The following is a 20,698-nucleotide window of genomic DNA, read 5'->3' as shown; positions in this document are numbered from 1 at the left end:
CAAATAAATAAGATCAGTTAACAAGTTATTCTGATAATTCTACTGAGAGATAATAATGGCCAGGAGCAAGGTGATGACACTATATGACCATAAGAATGCACCTCCCAGATCTCTGACCACTGGGAACACTCTTGAAATCCATCAGTGGGTTCCAACAGGGCCACGTTTCCCATGGGTTGCCTAGCCAGTGACTGAGTGTGGCAGAGATTCTAAGACAAGCTCATTTCTGGGCAATGCAGAAATCCCCTCACGGGTGACTTTGGCTTAAAGACCCTCCAATGGCCTTGCTAAACTCTCCTTAGAATTGTCTTGGGGGTGCCTGGGTGGCTCAGCCAGGGAAGCATCTGACTTCGGCTCAGGTCATGATCTCAGGGTCCTGGGATCGAGCCCCAGGCGTTGGGCTCCCTGCTCATTGGGGAGTTTGCTTCTCCTCTGCCCTTCCCCACCGCTTGTGCACTCTCTCTCTCTTTCTCTCAAATAAATAAATAAAATCATTAAAAAAAATTGTTTTGCATTCACACCACTTAGACCTGATTTCTTGTCGTCTCTTACTCCTTCAACTTGGAGTCAGACCTGCATTTCATTCTGTCTCTCCAGCCTCCATTCTCATTTTATCTCAAGGACTTTTTCCTTAATAATAATAATAATTTGCATGTTAATCCTATCTTGGTATCTGATTCTCAGAGGACCCAAACTAACACATAATGAATATGAGAAGTAGTGGAATATTGGATGTATTTTAAATATGCCAACTGTATATGGACTGTCAGAGAAAGGAAGAGTCAGGGATGAATCCGATTTTTTTTTTTTTGACTTGAGTATCTGGAAAGATGGAGTTGACATCAACAAGGATGATTAAGAGTGAGGAAGGAAGGCATGATTAAAATGAAAAGAAGCATATGTTTGAAATGACTACTAAAAAGTCAAGTGGGCATACTAGTTAAGGCAGCTGGAGATACAGTCTGGGTTTGAGTTTGGAGAATGGGTCCATGTTGGAGATATAAATACCAGAGTCAACATGTATGGATGGTATTCAGTGATATACTACTAGATGGGATTACAGAGGAGTTGCGTCAAACAGTGTAGAATTTTAAGGAAGAGAGAGAGAGATGGAGAGAGAGGGAGATGAGTTTCCAAAAGAATAAGCACTGGGACAGTCCAAAACTTAGCAATCAAGAATGTAAAGAAGAACTATCAAAGGAAATTAAAAAGAATGGCAGTGAAGTAGGAAGAAAACAAGAGTATATGGGGACCTAGAAGCTTTAAGTTTATTTCCTTAATCCAACATGCTGGGCTCTAAAAATGTAAAGATTTAGAATATTCTTCATAGCCATTCCAGGCTTTAAAATATGTATGTATCTAACTTTGCTTGCATGCAAAAAGTTCAAATCATAATGATGACTTCATACAAGCGACTTAATCTCTCTGGGACACAGTCTCTTCGTCCATACGATAGTTATAAAAAAATCACTACTGATTTGAAGAAGTTGAGGAAAAAGTGAGGTTGTGACTATATAGTTGAATAACTTTTTGAGTAATTTGACAAGAACATAATTTAAAAGATGGCAGATTTGGATTAAACCCAATGTCAGTGGCCCATTCATTGATGAACCTATTCAATCTATATTCATATATTATTGAGCAGCTGTTCTATGCCTTAAGATACCTGCTGGGAAATGTTCTTTGTGCTGGGTTTAGCCTCTAGCTGATTTCCAGCATGGTTCAAGGGAGCCTATAGTCTGAGACTCCCTGGTGTTGATGTGTACTTATCAGTTATGGCTCTTGCTATTTTCAGATTTGAGCATACAAACCGTTAGGGGGCACCTGGGTGGCTCAGTCGTTAAGCGTCTGCCTTCAGCTCAGGTCATGATCCCAGGGTCCTGGGATCAAGAGCCTGCTTCTCCCTCTCCCTCTGCCCCTGCTTGTGTTCCCTCTCTCGCTGTGTCTCTCTCTGTCAAATAAATAAATAAAATCTTTAAAAAAAAGATCAATTAAATATTATTTGAGAAATATTTGGCAAAAGGCTGTATATGTGCTTTCTGAATGGGGATCAATAACAAATGTCTAACATTTTAATAGTAAGTTAAGTAAGAATCAAACATGAAATTCTAAGAAACCATCTTGAAAAATGTTTTTGATTAAAAAAAAACGATAGATAAATAAGGAGCAATTCCTGCAAAAGAGAATGGCAAAAAATAATAACATGCATTTATCCAACATGCATGCTTGTACCGACATGCTCAGCTCATATTGGCCTCTGGCAAATTACATACACAAAAGTGATCATTCTCTTTTAAGTCAGGAAGTCTATAGGCACGCTAATCTGGATTTTCCTTTGCCTTTTCGAAAAATTCTCTAAATAAAGAGAATTAATAAATAAATAAATAATCCTGGTCATTATTCTCCATGGTTCTTGGACTGTCCTCTAGGCTCTTGGTTCTGCATTCTGCCTCATTCTTTTTACTATAAGAAAAGACAAAGGGCGCCTGGGTGGCTCAGTTGGTTAAGCGACTGCCTTCGGCTCAGGTCATGATCCTGGAGTCCCTGGATCAAGTCCTACATTGGGCTCCCCCTGCTCAGCGGGAAGCCTGCTTCTCCCTCTCCCTCTGCCTGCCACTCTCCCTGCTTGTGCTCTCTCTCTCTCTCTCTCTCTGTCAAATAAACAAACAAATAAACAAACAAATAAATAAATAAATAATAAAAAGAAGAAAGGAAAAGACGTGGATTGGAATTTATTAGCTTTCTCAGTTTCCTGCCTGTAGAGAGTTTAAGGTCCAAACACCTCTGTTCATACTTCGCTTTCTCTGTCCTTTTCATCTTATGCTGTTAGGGCTTTCACAAGTACAATTATAATTACAAACTTTGTGGTGATTTTTATGAATCTTATTGGAATTTACTCCATCAGACAAAAAGTCACAGTGACAAATCTTTTTGAGAGATCTTCTTCCTATCTTGGGTTCCCTTTAGATTCTTACAACTTATTTATTTTTTTTTTTTTTTAAGTAAATTCTACCCGCAACATGGGGCTTGAACTCATGACCATGAGATCAAGAGTTGCATGCTCCACCAACTGAGCCAGCCAGATGTCCCAATTCCTACCATCTATTTTAACAGAGATAGTCTATGAGGAACATAGAGGGTGTAGTGTGAACATAAAGTAGCACAGTCATTTTGGAAAACAATTTAGCATTTTCTACTAAATTTGAACATTTGAATATCTCATGATGTATCAACTGTGGTTCAACAGAAATGCAGACACAGTGTACCAAGAGAGCTTTTAAAAAATGTATTGAAGTTTTTAAAATGTTGTTTTTAATGTCTGGAAAAAACCCTCATATGAGCATTAAGAATTGAATGAATAAAAAATATGGTCTTTAATATAATATAATGAAAAAGAAGATGGACAAGTTATAACAACTTTCAGCAAAGTGGATGGATCCCCCAAACATAATATTGAGTGCAAGAATAGAGACAAAAAATATTAAAGGCTAAGCTATAATTTTGTAAGTTAGAAATTGGCTATCTTGAGATAGAAGGGGACATTTTGGGGGCCTTTTACTCATGGACATACTGTTGTTAATTTACAATAATTCTTTGAGCTGTATTTTTTTGTGTTTTGAGGCATTTATTGATATTTTGTAAGAAGCATTTAAAGACAAAAACAAAAACAAAAAAACACCTCAGCATAAGCAGGGTAATGGCCTCTTTCCTAGCTCTCTTTATGGAGTGCTATTTTTTCTTTCTTTCTTTTTTTTTTTTTTAAGCAGCTTTCTTCAGATGAACCAGATATACAGATATACCCCCAAAAACTGTACATATTTAATGTATGCATTTTGACAAGTTTGGACATACACATATACCAGTGAAGCCATACCATAATCCATGTACCATGAGCACATCCTCAGCACCATGTTCATCTTACCCCTCAGTGCTCGGACCTGCCTTGGACTTTCACTTCCTAAGAAACCCCATGCTTCCATCTACCACTGGTATTTGCACATGCTGCTGACTTTGCTGATCACTCTTATTCCTTGGATTTGAGTTCAGCTTTCCTGTTTCAGGAAAAGTTTACATGAACTCCACTTCTTGGCCAAGCCCATTTTTAACCAAGTGTGAAAACTTTTGAAAGTTTTCATAGGATCCTAATTCTCTTGTGTGTGTTTTATTTTTAAATTGACTGTTATCATTATCATTACCTGATTAATGTTTTATAATGTTTTGCTATGAATGAAAGAAGTCAAAACATCAAAGAAGCTAGAATGGCCTTTGACCTAAGGTAGGTTCTCAATAAACATTAAATTACGGTCATTAATTAGCATCATCTTAGAGAAGAGGTTTTTCCTGAAGTGATTTGCCCAAAGTAACTAGTTATAAGTATCAGACTCAAATAGTTCTTCTTTCTTCAAAGTGTATATTTTTTCTTCAAATTGTATATTTTTGAAATATGGAATTTTGTAAATTAGAATAGGTAGAAAAAAGTGTACTTGGACATGCTAGGTATAATCCATAAGATATGATTTAACAACACTGTTACTTATTCAATGTTCAGTGTCTTTTTTGGAGAATATCAGTCCTGTCTTTTCGTGGATGCATGGCAAGGATGTGAAAACAGACGTTAACTAAACTTAACTATCTTAATTATGTCCTAGGTTCAGTTCAGTTGAACTGGCTGTCTTTTTCAAAAACACACACACAAATATATACACACAGTTGGATATATAATTCTAAATTGGCTATCATTTATTTGGGATACATTTTCTTCCAAGCATTCTATTGAACATTTAAAAAATGTGTTATTTAGGGTTGCCTGGCTGGCTCAGTCGTTAAGCGTCTGCCTTCGCCTCAGGTCATGGTCCCAGGGTCCGGGGATCAAGCCCCGCATCGGGCTCCCTGCTCCGCGGGAAGCCTGCTTCTCCCTCTCCCACTCCCGCTGCTTGTGTTCCCTCTCTCGCTGTGTCTCTCTCTGTCAAATGAATAAATAAAATCTTTAAAAAAAAGTGTTATTTATATCCTCACAAAAACCTTTATTTGATAAATAATGTTATATTTATTATATGGAGAGAAATCATCATCTGAGAAGTCAAGTGGCTTGCTGAAGGCCCAGCATGAACAAATGGCTAAACCCAAATTGAAACCTGATTTTTGTCTACCTCTAAAGCTCGTGTTCACTCTGCCTCTCAAATAATTGCACTGTTGAGTTTCAGTATAAATGTATGTGATATACAGATGGATATACTAAAATGCTAAGTTGGGCCAATCAAAGAATGGGAGTACCTATACGTATAGGTACCGTATAACATGATGTTTGTTGTATGAAAAGAAAATTGGATAGGATGTTCACAGGAGTAAAGTGCTGAGAGCAGAACTGTTGATTTGTGACTGTTATAGAAAGGTTATTTGTGATATTTTAATTGATGTCCCTGCTCTTGGATCATTCTTGGCAGCTTAATACAGTTTAAGTTTGCCTCCATCATGTGTGTGTACATTTGTAATTTTAACTGTGTGAAGCATTTTAAATCCAAATGACAAGGATGATTACAATTCACCTTACATCATTTGAATGCTTGTTCAAAAGGCTCTTAAGAGACATTATCTTAGTAACTCCCCACTGAGAGGTGTGAAAGTGATATTGTTGTTAGTTAACTATATCTCAAGAATTATAATAAAAAAGAGTAGCATTGCTCTCATCAGCTCTCATCATGGAAAATTGCACTCTCTATTTTATAGAGGGATCTAGGGAGGGATGGAATCTGCTTCCTGGAAGTCTGTTTCAGTGAGAGACAAAGGGATATCCTAAGCAAAAGCACATCTTAAATAAGCATCAGTGTGTAAAAATTTGGTTGAAAAACCTTATGCCAGCATTAAGAATAACTATCTGCCAGTTTCTACTATGTCCTGAAAGCTGTTCTCACAAGACTTTTGATCAATATGATATCTTCTGCAAAAAAATGTTCCATCATTCCTTTCTTGTTAACCTAATTCTCATTGACCTTTCTGATATGAGATTAGTTATCACCTTATCAGAGAAATTTCCTGAACTTCAATAGTGCTTTTGATTTTGAAGGAGGAATGAGAGTGTAGCAACTTTTGCAGCATTTAACAAAAAGGTCTTTACACATTTTGTGTGAAATAATTGGATTGCTGCTTGCCTCACTCACAAGAAGATAAGCTCCATGGAGTCAGGAACGATATCCTTTATCCTTCGGCATCCACCATAAAATAGACACTTAAATATTTATTGAATCAATTTATAACTTTTTTTTACTCAGATTGTTACCTTCCCAAGTTAGAATCCCTGGACTAAAAGATATGTCCTTAAAAAAAAAGCTATTGCTATAAAATTAATGAAACTTAAAGACTTTTAAATTTCTTTATGATCTATAGAACACTAATTGTGTAAGTTACCAATAGCTCTAGGATTGATGGGAATGGGTTTCACAGTTGGGGGCACCCACTCTGGTTGTGTGTGACAGACACTGAAGGTGTGTTTGATGTTTGGAACTTTAGATAACTTCATCAAGCCATGGATACAAAGAAAACACCAACACTGAAAATCATGAGCAAGCCATAATCTGTAGGTACTATATAACATGATGCTTGTTGTATGAAAAAAAAAAATTGGTTAGGATGTCCACAGGAGTAAAGTGCTGAGAGCAGAACTGTTGATTTGTGGCTGTTATAGAAAGGTTATCCTTGCTACCCAGGAGGTGTGCCTACAAAATATATGGAAACTGAAGCCTCTATAAATATTGTATTAGTTTCCTGGGGTTTCCATAAAAAGAAGTACCACAAACTGACTGGCATAAACAATAGAAATGTATTGTCTCATGGTTCTGGGTGCTAGGAATCAGAGATCCAAGTTGGCAGGGCTCTTCTCTAAAGACTACAGGGAAGAATCTATTCCGGGCCTCTCTCCTTACTTCAGGAAGTTTCTTGGCTTGTGTAAGTATAACTTAACATTTTCTCCCTGTGTGTGTGTCTCCAAATTTCTCCTTTTTGCAAGACAGTAGCCATACTGGATTAAGATCCCATCCTACCCAAGTATGACCTCATCTTAACTGATTACATCTGCAATGACCCAATTTACAAATAAGGTCAAATTCTAAGGTACGGGGAATAAAGACTTAAGCATACAATTTTTGGGCAAAGGATGAGTGGAGGGGGCATGCCACAATTCAACTCATCACAGGTAAGAAAGTAAACATTTATTTAGAATGAAAAAAGATAATAGTTAAAGTGAAAGTATTTTAAAATCCATAAAATAATTTTTAGTAAGTAACTACTTGACATACATCTATAGTTTTCCTACTTTTTTGCTGCAAAATTTTTGCCTAATATTATTACAAGGAAAATTTTTTTTAAATATTTTATTTATTTATTTATTTATTTATTTATTTATTTATTTATTTATCAGAGAGGGAGAGAGAGAGAGAGAGCAAGCACAAGCAGGGGGAGCAGCAGGCAGAGGGAGAAGCAGACTCCCTGCTGAGCAGGGAGCCGAAGGATTATCTTGAGGCTGATTATTTTTCAGAAATGCAGACACAGGAGAAGCTTTGACAACCCAGTAGAAGTTACCCTTTTGTAAAAGAAATTTACGCTTATGAGGGAAATTTTCATTTGTAAGGGTGTCCCCTCTGTAGCAGGAGAGAAAGGATGACTAAATCTCTAGAAACTCTTATCAGTGAAGAAGACAATGACTTAGATCTGCAAAACAACCACACCTTGTTACTTGTGACTGTGCGTTTTTGGCAGTCTCCCACCCCTTACCTGTCCTTTTGCTATTAGGTGAAGATGATGTTTAAATGAGAAGGCTTGGGACCTTTAAGAAGTTACTCAGTTTTCCTGGGTCTCTCCCATGTAAACAGGAGGTATCTATGTTATTAAACTTCTGTTTGGTTTTCTTCTGTTACTTTGTCATTTATTATAGGGGGGTCTAAGCCAAGAACCCAGAGGGGAGAGGAAAAGTTATTTTTCCTCTCCTACACCTATATGTATATAATTTTATATGTTTTGTTACTGATACTCTTAAACCCTCACAAACAAAACAAAACACCTTTTATTTTTGGCTAGATTTCAAATAAAATTGAATTCTGTCGTTTATAATTTTACATGTCTTGTAATTGGACAGTTTTCTGCAGAATAGCTTCTGGCTCCATATGTTTCCAGTGGTTTCTCTTCCACTGTCCACAGCACAGTTGTGGTGCCAGGCACTGCAAGTGATGCTCATATTGTAAGACCTCTGGTCCTGACCCCTTTTGTCAAGTGCTGGGAGGGTGGACACAATCCATTGCCAATGGAGTATTCTATTCTTCTTTTTTTTAATATTTTATTTTATTTTAGAGAGAGAGAGAGAGAGTGCACAAGCTGGGGGAGGGACGGTGGGGGGAAGCGGAAGCAGACTCCCCACTGAGTGCAGAGCCCAACTCAAGGCTTGATCTCATGAACCTGAGATCATGAGCTGAGCTGAAACCAAGAGTCAGGTACTTAAGTGACAGAGCCACCTAGGAGCCCTGGAGTATTCTAGTCTTATACCCAGGCTAATTGCAACAAGTTAACTATGCATGGAAGTAATGATAAAACCACATTCATCAATTCTACTAAATCCAAAGTAATTATTTCCCCAACTCATCAGTTTCTTAGAGTGGATCCCCAAAAGATCAACAGCCATTCACACGCCTCCAGCATAGAGAGAAATGTGAAGGGAGATCATTCAGAGTCTTCTTAACCAGTTGTGGTCAAAATATATCACTTTCAAAGTTTGGCAGTATCTGAACAATCATGTGAACACGTTGCCAGGGTCCTCCCAGGGAGGAGACCCATTCTAGTAAAAGGTTCTGAGGCTTAAATTTCATGATCCTTATGATTAAACCAGTTCTGCTCCCAACTAGGAAATATGGGTGGTTTACAAAATGCACCTTTGGTAAATACACAGCCAACATTTATAAGGGCAGTTGGTGAGAAGTCTGGATTCTGTGGTCTTTTGATCCCACCAACGTATTTATTTCTACCCGTACTGCCCTACTCATAATTTTGGAACTGGGTTTTAGGAGGGAAGTTAGCCTCATTCACCCAGAAGATTGCCAGACAGAACTGTTGAAACATTTGGCTAGTTGTGTACAGATCTACGGAGATCAGACCATAACCACTTTGGTTATGTCCTTAAGTTGGTGACTCTTGGGTATATGAAGTTGGGACAGGTTACAGAACCTGAACCTTCAAAGCAAATAAGGAGAATTCTATCTATTTCCCAGGAAAATGAGCATACACATAACATTTACATGTAGGTTTTTAAAGATTTTATTTATTTATTTGAGAGAGAGCGGGCGCACATGAGTGGGGGGAGGAGCAAAGGGAGAGGGGCAAGCCGACTCTGTGCTGAATGCAGAACCTGACATAGGGCTCTGTCTCAAGACCCTGAGATCTGGGGCTCAATCTCATGACCCTGAGATCGTGACCTGAGCTGAAACCAAGAGTCAGACACTCAACTGACTGAGCCACCCAGGTGCCCCAAAATTTACATATAATTTTGAGGTATTTTTGAGCTCTAGTGAAACCCATTGATTAAAACAGTGTTCAAGGACCTTTGATTAAGAACTTCTGTTTTAATGTTGAAGGTGGGAAAAAAAGCAAGAGATAAGGTATTGCACTGGACTGATTCTTCCCCATCGCTAATTCGTTGTCAGAGTTAGGAAGTAGGTTCTCAGATGGATATATTTTTATCAAAAGATTACAGCTCTAGCCAGGAAAATTAAAGGAAGTATAATTACTCATAATTTCCTAAATTACTATTTGCGAAATCTTTCCCCTGTAATCCCTATCAACACATATCAGATGAACATTTTATAAATAATTTTCAGTATTGGTCTTCTCACTTTGTTTTAACAGTTCTCTTCTTGCTTTTATGGGTTTTGTAACTGTCCATCTTTACCTTACTGTATGTTTTTTTAAGGAAACCTTAAAGCACCTATTAGAAATCTAAAGATAGTGGTCTTACTATTCCTTAACTTTTCCCCCTAAATATAAGCAAACTCTAAGTTCCTAAACTATAAAAGTTATGAAAAATCACATTATGATCTCATCTTCCTAAAGTATTGGCTGGTTTCATTTTAAGACTTTATCATGACCAGAGTAAATTGGAATTGACCTAAATTATCATAGGGTTCCATTCCCTTTGTCAGTGAATGATGTGGAAAAGGTATTTTGTTTGGTTTGGTGTCGATATGAGCCACACAGAAGAAATCATCTTTTTTTTTTTTTTGCTTTTATTCTGCTGAGTGTTGTGTCTTCATTTGATAACCTAGAAGCGCTATAGGCTTCTTTCTATTATAAGGTGAATTACCTTGAGAGAGAACAGAGCCCAGCAGAAGAAGAAGAACCCAAGTTTGATAAGATTTGAGGATTTCACTGACCCACCCAATTAACCAGTCCTGGTATTGCTCTACCTCTGAAATTGTCAAAATGAGACACATTAAGTCATCATTTCAATTTAGGCCATTTTGGGCTTGCATTTTCTTTTATTTGCTGCCAAGAGCTTCATGGCTAATGTCTCCACAGTGCTTCCTGAGAAAAGCAAAAAGTTCTTAGGGATGACAAATGGAACTTTACTGATTCAATAATAGCTAATGGTTGCTCTTTCTCAGCGGTTTATATACTTGGCTCAGTAGATTCCTTGCTCAATAGGAGAGAAGATGAAATGACTTTTCTTGAAGCCAAAAAATAATATCAAAGATATTATCACCTGTGATGACATTTTTTGTGGCCTTCATTTTTCTCAGCAGCAAATGGTGAAAAATCTTTTCTGAAGGAGATAATCGTGGTCAGAATGGATTGCAGTTCCAATGTCTGAATTGTCCAGTGATTTGTACAAAAAGCTGCAGTCAAGTGATCCCTCTTCTTTGTAGTGTAAGGAGGACTAAGTTTCAAATAGCTCCATTATGATGGGTTTAATACATATTTGATTCAAGGCTCCAATGGGTAAGGGAATGTTTCAGGTCAAAAGTTCATATTGAGCCCCACAGAAGTGCAGGATGCCCAAAACGTGTTCTGCATAATAGATATTTTAGGATCACTGGCTTCTAGTCTAGATTCCCCTACTTCATAGAAAGTGATTATCGTTTTGAATCTCAATACTTGCTTATTTAATATGAGGACTTTTCTGATTCATCTCAAAGTCCTTCATGCCTTTCCAAAAGCATTTTATTATTTGACATTTTCTACTGTAATACTTTGTAATAAAGTGTGCCAGCTAAATGGATTTTTAAAGATAACTACATCTTATCAAATAATGCTGTGTACATTATATTAATATTTTTTTGAAATCTCCAAAAAAAAATATATTTCCCTGGCATTGTAAAGTCTTCACAGGCATAATTATTTGAAAATTTCATTTTTATGCTATTTTGTAGCATGACAATTAGGTTGGTATGGGAGGGAATATATATATATCCTCTTAAGATACAGTTTCCTTTATTCTCTCTCTTCTTCTTTACTGTGGCCCCTAGCCACTGCCAATTATCTCTTACTGCCATTATAATCCATCAGTATGTTTCTCATCTGTTTTTAATTTTTATGGAATTAGAAAACAAATAATGTGGCTGGTTAAGATCATGTAAAATTATGCAAAAACAGGCATTTTTTATTTATTTTTTTTTTAAAGAATTTATTTATTTGGCAGAGAGCGAGAGCGAGAGCAGGAACACAAGCAGGGGGAGTGGGAGAGGGAGAAGCAGGCTTCCTGATGAGCAGGGAGCCCGATGCAGGGCTTGATCCCAGGACTCTGGGATCATGACCTGAGCCAAAGGCAGACGCTTAATGACTGAGCCGCCGCCCAGGCGCCCAAAACAGGCATTTTTTAAAAAGGTAAAGTGCAACAGAGGCTTTCCAGGAGCATTTCTGGTACACTGCCTGCTTTTCACCATATGGCCAGGTATGTGACCTCTGGGTCAGTGTCTGCAGCTTTCTTCTAGAAATCATGAAGCTTGGTAGCACTTCCTTTTAGTATTTACTTTAAAAACAAAATGTACTCTTTTCAAAAACGACTTTGATGCTATAGGATTTTTTAAGTTAAAATGTTACCAAGTAATCTAACAACATGAATTATTGTTATTTACCTCTGAGCAAGAGCATTGCTATTTTCTCTGTGTTTGTGATGATTCTTAGCCTCTCTGTTTCACGTAGATTTCATTTGCTATAACTTCCTACAGTTTCCATTGTCAGCCTGATTGAATTTGTGTATCTCGCAGCTTGTCAGATGTTCTGTGGTCGAATCGTTTGGTATCAACTACTTCTCCTACTACCATTTAAAGACTGAAAGGAGTTGGCGGTCTCTAGTTGCTCTTGTCTGAATTCACGCCTGCATGCTATATTTTAAAGGGTGGTTGGAGTTACTTATATCTAGAAAGGCTGGTCATCTTTCTGATTTATGTATGGGTTAAATGGGAGCACTGTTAACTCTGCATTTACATCTGTCAATACTATGTAAGGTTATAAAAGAGCTAGAAAAAAATGCTTGGAGGTCTAGCCATACACATACTGGCTTATTTCCTTGCAGTGATTAATAATACAACTTAATGAAAAAAAAAATCCAAAACTTCAGAACAAATCCTGAATTGGATGCGGCTCCAGGAAAAGCAACATACATTTTAACTTACTTAGTCCAAGCAGACTTACAACCACCTACTCTAGGAGCCTGTCCTGGAGGGGAAGGGGAGAATAGAAAAGTAGAGATTTCATGCTTCTTGTGATCAAAAGAAACCCAGAGCCAACTCAGGGGTATGTGAGCAAAGCATGACATTTTCTTTGATCACACTCACTAATATGGAAGTTACTCTTCCTCACCCGGGAGCCCTGAATAAGGTGCGTTAGAGAGCCCTGGAGTATCATTCTAATGGAAAACATCCACATGGAAACATGAGTCATGGAATACAGTCCTTCCTCCCCATTCTATCTTGTTTGAAAAGCTTAGCAACCTTGTTTATATCGCTTGAGAATTACAGTGGTAGAACAGTTTCCCATGTACCCATAAATGAAAGATGAATTATCTGTTAAGATCACATGAAAGTGTGGATGTGTTTTTGTTATAGATACATGTATTCTGTATGGCTCATATATTTTTATGTCATGAGGAAGTTGGCCTCTAAAGAGGGGTCTGGTGTTTATCCCAGCTCTTGGGAGGTAACCTCTATATCTTTGGAACTTCCCAAGTGATGGGATATCTTTGTTATCCATGTGGGTCCCTCAACCACACCCGATAGACTTACTGTGAGGGGACTGGCCATATCAGAAAGACCAACAATGTGGTTAGAAGTTTGGGGTCTTTAAGCATGTGATACCAGCTCACCCTCCAGGCAGGGTGTTGCTAGAGATCGAAGCCAACTATGTAAGAAATATTTCAATTAACTGTGTCTAATAATGAAGCCTCGATACAATCTCAAGTCACTTATAGCTGGAGTGAGCTTCTCTGGTTGGCAGTAAACTGTGGATATTGTCACACAGTGTGGTCAGGAGGAGGTAATGTTGTTCATGATTTGACAGGGAGCAAATGAGCAGAAGCTCAACTTCAGACCCCTACCAATCCTGCCTTATGCCTCTCTTCTCTTGGATGGTTTTAATATGTATCTTCTGCCTAGAATAAATTTTTCTGTGTCATAACTGTAATAACTCATATCTGTGAGTCTTTCTGGTGAATTACCAAATCTGAAGGTGGCTTGGGGAAATCTCTGAACTTGTAGTTGATGTCACTCAGTCTTCTGGTAGACCGTGCCCTTGACCTCAGTTCAGCTAATTCTGGGTAATACACAATGTATAAAATTATATGTTTGCATCTCATACCATACCTATCCATATAATTGATAGACTGTAATGAACACTAGGCAGGAGTTACTCATACATAATACATGTATCCAGGGTCTTGGTGTATAATTTACCCAAGACTTGGCAAAAGACTATTTCTCTGGCCTCAATTTTCTCCTAAGTAAAATGATGGTGGTGGTGGTGTTGCTAGATCTCTGAGGCTTCCTCCAAATGTAACATTCTATGGTCAAATAAAAATAAGTGAAAAGCATATCAAGTATAGCAGTTGGTTTTACAAGAGTGATAGAGTCATAAAATTTTATGAGCTTTTACTGCATTCATAAACATATCAGAAGACCATATTCCTATTAGTCGTATATGTTGAGGACTATTATTTCCTTAAAACATATTTTTGGTAAATTGATAAATTGATTAAGACCTGGTTCCTCAGCAAAGTGTTCCATTTGCAAATTGGCTTTTCTGATATTGGCCTAGTTCCTTAGGGTTCTGTCTAGCTGTTACTAAAATAGTGTGGAATGATGGTGTCTAATATGGCTTAGAGGAGGGATGGGGAAGTCCCAGATGGACCTGATGAAAACTATCCTGGGTCTTGAACAACATGAAAATATTTACAAGGCACCATATATATTTGAAAGGGAATGTTAAAGCCCACATAAGAGCAAAGTTGGGGCAGATGTGGTACATACAGGGAGCTATCAGAAATGAGTGATACCTAAGCGTCCTGTGCAGAATAGGAAGGAATTCTCAGGAAAGAAAACAAAAAGTCCAATATTTGGAGAGCTATATATTCCATACTATGGTGTTTGGATTTAATCTTGCAAGAAATGGGAAACTATAGCTCCTTGTAAAATTAATTTCAATTTCTTATTATCAACTACGTAGAGAGGCTGTCTTCTAGTGTGTGTGTGTGTATGTGTGTGTGCACACGTGTGCACGTGCATGTCTGTGTGCGTGTGTGTGTACATGCCATTAAGCCTGAGGAATAGTGTGGGGGGAATTAAAACAAGAATCACAAGGACTCAGAAGTCTAGGTGTGCAAAGCCTAGCCAAGCAGCAAGCACGTTGACATTCGAACTGTTGGTAACAGAAAGAATGCAGGTTATGACCCCCATTACATTCATCTCTTAAAAGATGCTCTGCCTCATTGTTGAACAAGGAACTCTGTTCTTTACAATACAGTAGGCCCCCACATTATGTAGTTTTAGAAGCCTGGGAGGCAGAAAAGAGAGAGAGAGAGAAGCTTCTTTGGCTTTTTATCAGACTCCCATTATTAGTTCCTCCTGAGAAGTAAGCCTAAATGCCACAGTGCTTTTAATCATTACCAACTCCATAAGGGATATCATTAAGTTGTTTTTCCATTTCTTCTTGCAGCCCAGAGGGAAATAATTTATTCTCTTCAGAACAGGTGGGAAAAGTATATATAATCACACATATTTTATCCAATTTGACTGAAAAAAATTGAGTACAAGATAGTATTAAATTTTGGTATCACAACACTTCTGTGTGGTATAGTGGAAAGATAATGTGCTTGAAAGATAATGTGTCAGAGAAGCCTGGGTATAAAACCCAGCTGGGCTCCTCACTAGCCATGTCACCCACACAGGTCACAGGTCCGCATATCTGTGAAAATTTTTTGCCATGAATGTTGTTGAAAAGTACGCTTGTGATGTGTAGTCAGGATGATATTGGGCATATAAGACGTGCTCAATAAATTCAAGCTCGCATTGTATCCTAAAGAATATGGACTCTCCATATTTGCTAAGTTTTCTGTTTTCCCATCAAAATGATTCACATCCATTTTTCTTGAGTATTGCCTTTAAGGTTAGATACCAATTATTTACATATTAAGATATAAATCAAAAGTTATATGCTAACAGTGATCATCACAGTCCTACTTATAGTAGTGATAGACTGGAAATAACATTAAAACAAAATGTTAGGAGGAAGTTGGCCTAAACTATGTTGTATCTATGGGTTGGAAATTAAAGCATGATTTGAATGCTAGTATTGAAGAGTATATATTATTCTAATAAAGATATAGCCTTGTATATGTAATCTGATTGTGGCTATGCAAAATGGGCATGGAACAAAATATTGACTGTAGTTTTTATTTTAGGTTGATGATTTTCCCCTCTACCCTTTGCTAGTATACTTACAAAATTCCAAAATCCCACTTCTCCCATTTTTCCCCAAAATCAAAAAAGTTGATTTCCAAAATCAACTTTTGTCTCAGTTGATACCTATTTAGAGAAACCCTTCTGTACTTTTCTCCTATAAATAATTACTTCTCTCTCTGTGATAATCTGATAGATTTTACCTATTTCCATTGCTTTACCAAATGCATGGTATTTAGATTGTTTCTATATGTTGCCTTGGTTAAAATATGAGACTGTTTTGCCGCATGAGAAAGAAACACACAAACTTAGTGGCAAAGAAAAATATGCATTCTTGTGCCTGAGTTTAGGAGTTCAAATGTGGATTTCCCGTATACTCTGAGCCTCTCTTCTTCAAGCTGAGAATCCCACTGGTCTGGGCTCCGTGCTCTGGGTTGAACTTATGTTGACTTCACATGTGTTCATTCTGGGTCCAAAATGAAAAGGGTCACAGTTATTTGTGTAATGTTCTTCTCATGACATATCACTAGAGTCCATGAAGGCAAGCCCAACACTACAAACCAGTTTCAAGCCTCTGCTTTCATCATATGCACTCTGACATCGCATTGGCCCAAATGAGTCACCCAATCAAAGTCAATGTCAAGGGGATGGAAAGTATACTTTCCCACAAAGAGGCCCAGCAAGCATGTGAATTCTTATCCTATGTCAAGGGAACAAGGAGTTGTGACAAATAATCAACCACAGAGATCCTGTACGGCGTATATTTATTTTTGTTGTATTATTGCTCTATATAAATCACATGTTATTGGTTATGAAGTCATTACAGAGTAATCCACCGGAGACTTCAGAGAACACTGAGGATGCAATTCTATCTGCTTCTCTAAACAACAGGAATCCATTTCTATTACCTTCATTAAACTCAAATGCTCGATCCTATCCAAAAGAAGTCTGAAACCTATCCAACGTTTGTCATTGACAGTGCTTGTTACTGTGTAAGTATTTGAGAGTTTTGTTATTGAAGTGATTAAAAAAAAAATGCCTTTACCTAGAAAACATTTACATAGTTATAAGTGATAGAAATAATCTGTTTTCTTGTTTCAGATCAGTGAGGGTTATTTTAACATTTATATAAGCACCTCCTTGTTTTTTCAAAATGCATGCCAGTGTTTTTCCTTTGAATATTTTTTCTTGGTGTTTTGGTAAAAATGAACATAATCCAGAAATTCGTTCAGCAAGGACTGACAGAGGTTTCCTTAAAAGGATGAAGGAGGACAGAATCCAACCTAGAAGAAGAAAGCCTTGTTTCCTCTTTTCATTTTAGCTCTAGTCCCAAAATAATAAATAAGAGCAATGTTGAAAGAAATTTTAAAATTTCATAATGCATTCACTCTAGGAGAAGTTAATGACTGGTTCTAAGTGACACCTGGAAGCATAAGATTGGATAAGGAATAAATAATGCATGATATGTAAAATTCTTTGTGTGCCCCATAGTACACTGAATGACATTTCCTTCTTCTTTTCCTCCTCCTTAGAATAAGTATTATTATGATGATCATTACTACTAGTACTATTTACATTTCAGGAAACATAATAGCAATAAGTATCAGACAAGATTTGCTATGCTGAACAAATGATAGTCCCCAGCCCTCACCATGTAGCTGAAAACGCGGAGGCTAGACTGCTCAAATACTTCGACCAAGGTCAGGGTGAGTTAGTGGCGGCTCTGTGAATTGAAACTGAGCTCTTTTCTAGTCCCTAGGATAAAACAGTATTCCTATAATTGATGCTATTTAGAATTAAAAAGGAAGGAAGGCAAGGAAAATGATAGGGAATGAAGGATGTTTTGGGAAGCAGTTGGAGGAAGAGATAAAAAATACAAAAAGAAGGTCTATAATCCTGTTTGTTAGGGAACAGGTTGTTCAAATACTGATGAGGAAGATGTAGCTAAATTAGAGTAGCTTTCTCTGCTCCCTAGGGAATGTGGATTTCAGGTGGATCTAAAAACTTAATCTCTATGTATTTGAAAAGAGATGGAAAAGATACATAATGCCCATGGAGAAACCTTTTTTTTGCAACAGCAAGTAAACATCATTGACACATTTTAGCCAGAGCTGTTCCTAGACTCAGCAGCCACATCACTCAGGCTCTTTAGTACAATCCGCTTCTCAGGAGGCAGAGATAATATAAAAAGATGACTTCCGGTAAAAGCATACAAAAACTGAATTCTTAGGTTTAACTTGCCATATTTATTTTATGACCTTATGTTCATAGCGACTGGTTTTGATCTCTGGTGTTTTCTGTTTTCTTTTGTTTTTAACATTTTTTTTGCTAATAGACTATTTTTTAGGGTTGTTTTAGTTTTGCAGGCCTTTGAGCCAAAAGTACAGAGTACCTGTCTTGCTCCCTTTACTGGCAGCATAGCTCTCTCTATCATTATTTTTATCTTGTTCGTACGTTTGTTAAAATTAATAAATGAATACTCATATATTGTTATTAAATGGAGACTATAGTTTACATTAAGGTTCACTCTTTGTGTTTTTTTAAAGATTTTATTTATTTATTTATTTATTTGAGAGAGAGAGAGAGAGCAAGAGTAAGGGGAGGGGCAGAGGGAGAGGGAGAGTGATAAGCAGACTCGCCACTGAGCAGGGTGCCTGGTGGGTGGGGCTTGATCCCAGGACCCTGAGCTGAAGTCAGAACCTTACTTAACCAACAGCCCCTTCACTCTGTATTTTTAAAAATTTTGTGGGTCCTGACAAGTGTGTAATTTGTATATCCATCATTACACCATCATACAAAATAGTTCCATTGCTCTAAAAATCCACCTATTCATCCACCCTTCTCTTACACCAAAGCTGCTGACAACCACTGAACTTTTATAGTCTCTAGCTTTCCCTTTACCAGATTGTCACATAGATGGAATCATCAGGTGTGTACCTTGTTTAGCCGTTTCAGGTTGGCTCCTTTCATGGGTTCCCCATGCCTTTTATGGCTTGATAGTTCATTTCTTTCTATCACCGAATAAAATTCCATTACATAGAGGTACCGCAATTTGTTTATCCTTTCACTTACTGGAGAATGCCTTGGTAGCTTCCAGTTTTGGGCAATTATGAATAAAGCTCCCATAAACTTTTGTGTTTGGGTTTTTATAGGGACACTTATATAGGTAAAACCTAGGCGTGTGATTGCTGAATCAGATGGCAAGAATTCGTTTAGCTTTGTAAGAAGTTGTAAAACCCTTTTCCGAAGTGGTGTTATATTGGCATTCCTGCCAACAAGTAATAACAGTTTCTGTTGTTCCATATCTTGCCAGCATTTGGTGGTGTCAGGATTTTAACCATTCTAATAGATATGCAGTGGTCATTTATTGCTGTTTTAATTTACAATACCCTACTGACATATGATGGTAAGCATCTTTTCCTATGCTTGTTTTCCCTATGTATATCTTCTTTGGTGAGGTGTCCAGATCATTTCGCCACTTTGGAATTACACTGTTTCATTTCTTACTTTTGGATTTTAAGACTTCTTGTGAATTTTGGATCTAAGTCCTTCACCACATGTAGTGTTTGTAAATATTTTATCCCATCTTGTGACTTGTCTTGTGTCTTGTTTTTCCATTCTCTTAACAATGTCTTTTTCTGCCCAGAAGAAATTTAGCGAAGTCCCACTTAACATTTTTTCCACTCATGGATTGTTTTTTTGGTGTTGTGCCTAAAATGTCAACTTCAAACCCAGAGTCACCTAGATTTTCATCTATCTTATCTTCAAAAATTTATATGGTTTTACATTTTACATTTAGATCCAAGACCCGCTTTCGTTAATTTTTGTGAAAGGTATAAGGTCTATATCTGTACCTTTTTTTTTTTTTTTTTTTTTGCTGTGTGGATATCCAGTTTCCTGTTGTTCTAGCACAGTTTGTTGAAAAGACTGTCCTTTCTCCATTGAACTGCACTTGTGCCTTTGTCAAGATCAATGACTATTTTTACCCCAAAAGAATACTAACACTGGAAAAATGGTTTTACAGGAAATGCATTCTCAACTGCCTGAGAGTGATCTCAATGTCTTGTCTTCACTATTCTGTGACTATAATATAAGGTTCTACATTCTTCAGTACACATAGTACTGTGATTTGAAACCTTCATCTGTTGAATTAGAGTCTTAATTTTTTTAAATACACCAATTTTACTTTAATTTGTCTAGGAATAATTCCTTGTTACTCAAGTAGGGCCACTTGATGAAGAACAGAAACAGGATACCTTGAGACAAGTTCTGCCTCTATGAATTTTTTTTACCTTGTAGCACCACCATGTGCTGTGGCCTATAGTGAGGTACAGAATTCCCAGCCGTCCTGGCCTAGAAAATTGGATTATATCCCTGCTAGCACCCCTGCATGTTTCCTCTCCACATTTCCAGAATTCACCTCAGTGGGTCCTTCTGTACCTCTAGGGCCCTTACATTTGTGAGGAATAACAATCTTTCCTTCAGTGTTATATTGGCTCATGAGTCACCCACAGAAACTGCCTGACCCCAGTGTCGCACCGTAGTTCAGTTATAGATGGCCATTGCCCTTAGAGTGGATCTTGAGATGCAGAGTGACTGAGTCATGAGAAGTAAAATCATCAGCAGGATATATGCCCACAATTATTGTTCTACTCCAGCTACCCAAGCATGGATGTGAGCTCAAGTCTTTAGTCTAGAAATCAACTTTTCTTATGGTAGCATCTTTCAAGCAAGTATAGTTTATTCCTACCATTTGACCTCATGCTGAACCA

The sequence above is a fragment of the Eumetopias jubatus genome, unplaced genomic scaffold (genome assembly GCF_037043125.1).
Source record: "Eumetopias jubatus isolate StellerSeaLion01/CBP00866 unplaced genomic scaffold, mEumJub1_p1.0 scaffold_9, whole genome shotgun sequence".
Classification (NCBI taxonomy): domain Eukaryota; kingdom Metazoa; phylum Chordata; class Mammalia; order Carnivora; family Otariidae; genus Eumetopias; species Eumetopias jubatus.
This window is presented reverse-complemented; position numbering follows the sequence as displayed.